We start from the raw sequence: 3,337 nt of genomic DNA on the forward strand, positions 1-3,337 counted from the left end.
AGGAGCAAACAATTTTGAACTAAAGCCTCAATTAGTTTCTCTACTGCAACAGAACTGCAAGTTTCATGGACTTCCATCAGAAGACCCTTATCAGTTTTTAACTGAGTTCTTGTAGATCTGTGATACTATTAAGACCAATGGAGTTGATCCTAAAGTCTACAAGCTTATGCTTTTCCCTTTTGCTGTAAGAGACAGAGCTAGAACATGGTTGGACTCACAACCTAGAGATAGCCTGGACTCTTGGGATAAGCTGGCCACGGCTTTCTTAGCCAAGTTCTTTCCTCCTCAAAAGCTGAGCAAGCTTAGAATGGATGTTCAGACCTTCAGACAAAAAGATGGTGAGTCCCTCTATGAAGCTTGGAAAAGATACAAGCAATTGACGAAAAAGTGTCCTTCTGACATGCTTTCAGAATGGACCATATTAGATATATTCTATGATGGTCTATCTGAATTTTCCAAGATGTCACTGGACCATTCTGCAGATGGATCCATTCACCTAAAGAAAACGCCTACAGAAGCTCAGAAACTTATTGAATTGGTTGTAAATAACCACTTCATGTATACCTCTGAGAGGAATCCTGTGAGTAATGGGATGCCTCAAAAGAGAGAAGTTCTTGAAATTGGTGCTCTAAATGCCATACTGGCTCATAACAAAATATTAACCCAATAAGTCAATATGATCTCTCAGAGTCTAAATGGATTGCAAAATGCATCCAACTGTACTAAAGAAGCATCTTCTGAAGAAGAAGCTTATGATCCTAAGAACCTTACAATGGCAGAGGTAAATTACATGGGTGAAGCTTTTGGCAACACCTATAATCCTTCATGGAAAAATCATCCAAATTTTTCATGGAAGGATCAACAGAAGCAAGGCTTCAATAATAATGATGGTGGAAGAAACAGGTTTAGTAATAGCAAACTTTTTCCATCATCATCTCAGCAACAAATAGAGCATTCTGAGCATAATCCTTCTAGCTTAGCAAACATAGTCTCTGATCTATCTAAGACCACTCTTAGTTTCATGACTGAAACAAGATCCTCCATTAGAAATTTGAAGGCACAAGTGGGCCAGCTGAGTAAAAGGGTTACTGAAACTCCTCATAGCACTCTCCCAAGCAATACAGAAGAGAATCCCAAAGGAGAGTGCAAGGCCATTGATATAATCAACATGACCGAAACCCTAGAGGAGGAAGAGGACGTGAATCTCAATGAGGAAAACCTCAGGGGACGTCCAAAGGTCAGTAAGGAATACCCTAATGAGGAACCAAAGGAATCTGAGGCTCATACAGAGACCATAGAGATTCCCTTGGACCTCTTTTTACCATTCATGAGCTCTGATGACTATTCATCTTCTAAAGAGGATGAAGACATCATTGAAGGAAAAGTTGCCCAATATTAAGGAGCAATCATGAAGCTGAATGCCAAGCTATTTGGTAATGAGACTTGGGAGGAAAAGCCTCCCTTGCTCACCATTGAACTGAATACATTGGTTCAGCAAAATTTACCTCAAAAGAAATAGGACCCTGGTAAATTCTTAATACCCTGTACCATAGGCACCATGACCTTTGAAAAAGCTCTGTGTGACCTGGGGTCAGGGATAAACATGATGCCACTCTCTGTAATGGAGAAACTGGGAATCTATGAGGTATAGGCTGCCAAATTCTCATTGGAGATGTCAGATAAATCTATGAAAAAGGCTTATGGACTAGTAGAGGACGTGCTAGTGAAGGTTGAAGGCCTTTACTTCCCTGCTGATTTCATAATCTTAGACACTAGGAGGGCTGAGGATGAATCCATCATCCTTAGAAGACCCTTCCTAGCCACAGAAAGAGCTGTGATTGATGTTGATAGAGGAGAGTTGATCCTTCATGTGAATGAAGAATGCCTTGTAGTAAAGACTTAAGGTTCTCCATCTATAACCATGGAGAGTAAGCATGAAGAGCTTCTCCCAATACAGAGTCAAACAGAGCCCCCACATTCAAATTCTAAGTTTGGTGTTGAGAGGCCACAGCCAAACTCTAAGTTTGGTGTTGAGAGATCTCAACCATACTCTGACCATCTGTGAGACTCCATGAGAGCTCACTGTCAAGCTATTGACATTAAAGAAGCGCTTATTGGGAGGGAACCCAATTTTATTTTAATTTTATCTATATTATTTTGTTTTCTTTTAGGTTGATGATCATGTGAAGTCACAAAGCCAATTACAAAAATAAAGAAAAAAAATCAAAAACAGCATTGAAAATAGCACACCCTGGAGGAAGGACTTACTAGCGTTCAGTAAGGGTAGCAAAATGGGCGTTTAAACGCTAGAATAGGACAGCAAACTGGCATTTAAATGCCAAAATTTCACTCTAAGATGTTGTAAACGCCCAATTTGTGGACCCCACAGGGTCCCCACCAACCTTAACTCACTCTCTCTCCTCTTCACACCTTTCTACAACACTCTTCCTCAAATACCCTTCACCAATCACCTCCATATCTCTTCCCCAAAGACCCTTCACCAATCAATTCCTTAACTCTCCCTCCCAAACCCACCCAAACCATTTGGCCACTCTCCCTATAAATAACCCCCTTCACCGCTTCATTTTCACACATCACAACCACCTTCTTCCCCTCTTGGCCGAACCCTATACACCCTCCATCTCCTCCATTTTCTTCTTCTTCTTCTTCACATCTTTCCTTCTTCTTTTGCTCGAGAACGAGCAAATATTTTAAGTTTGGTGTGGTAAAAGCATTGCTTTTTGTTTTTCCATAACTATTTATGGCACCTAAGGCCAGAGAAACCTCTAGAAAGAGGAAAGGGAAGGCAACTGCCTCCACTTTTGAGTCATGGGAGATGGAGAGATTCATCTCAAAGGTCTACCAAGACCACTAGCAACCAATCTGAGGTAACTGTGGATCGGGCCATCATGATTCATAGTATCATGATTGGAGAGGAAGTAGAAGTTCATGAGATCATGCCTCTAGAACTCTACAAAGTGGCTGACAAACCCTCACCTTTGGCAAGATTAGCCTTTCCTCATCTCATATGTCACCTTTGCTATTCAGCTGAGATTGTCAAAGAGGGACACATCCTCATTGAAGAAGACAAGCCCATCACTAAGAAAATGATGGAGCAAACTAGAGAGCCCATTCATGGACTCAACAAGAGCATGAGGAAGTTCTTCATCAAGAAATCCCTGAGATGCCTTAAGGGATGCAATTTCCTCCACACAGTTATTGGGAGCAACTCAATACTTCTTTGGAAAACTTGAGTTACAACATGGACCAATTAAGGGTGGAATACCAAGAGCACTCCATTATTCTCCATGAGATTAGAGAAGATCAAAGAGCTATG

General features: G+C 41.1%; 1 non-coding gene across 1 annotated transcript; it reads right to left on the reverse strand.

Annotated features, from left to right (window-relative positions):
* Positions 1-298: 298 nt before the first annotated feature.
* LOC130951621 (small nucleolar RNA R71) lies at positions 299-406 on the reverse strand. Its single transcript, XR_009074040.1, has one exon. It is a non-coding gene; the product is annotated as a small nucleolar RNA R71 (small nucleolar RNA).
* Between the last annotated feature and the right edge of the window lie 2,931 nt (positions 407-3,337).

Source organism: Arachis stenosperma, chromosome 1 (genome assembly GCF_014773155.1).
Source record: "Arachis stenosperma cultivar V10309 chromosome 1, arast.V10309.gnm1.PFL2, whole genome shotgun sequence".
Lineage (NCBI taxonomy): Eukaryota > Viridiplantae > Streptophyta > Magnoliopsida > Fabales > Fabaceae > Arachis > Arachis stenosperma.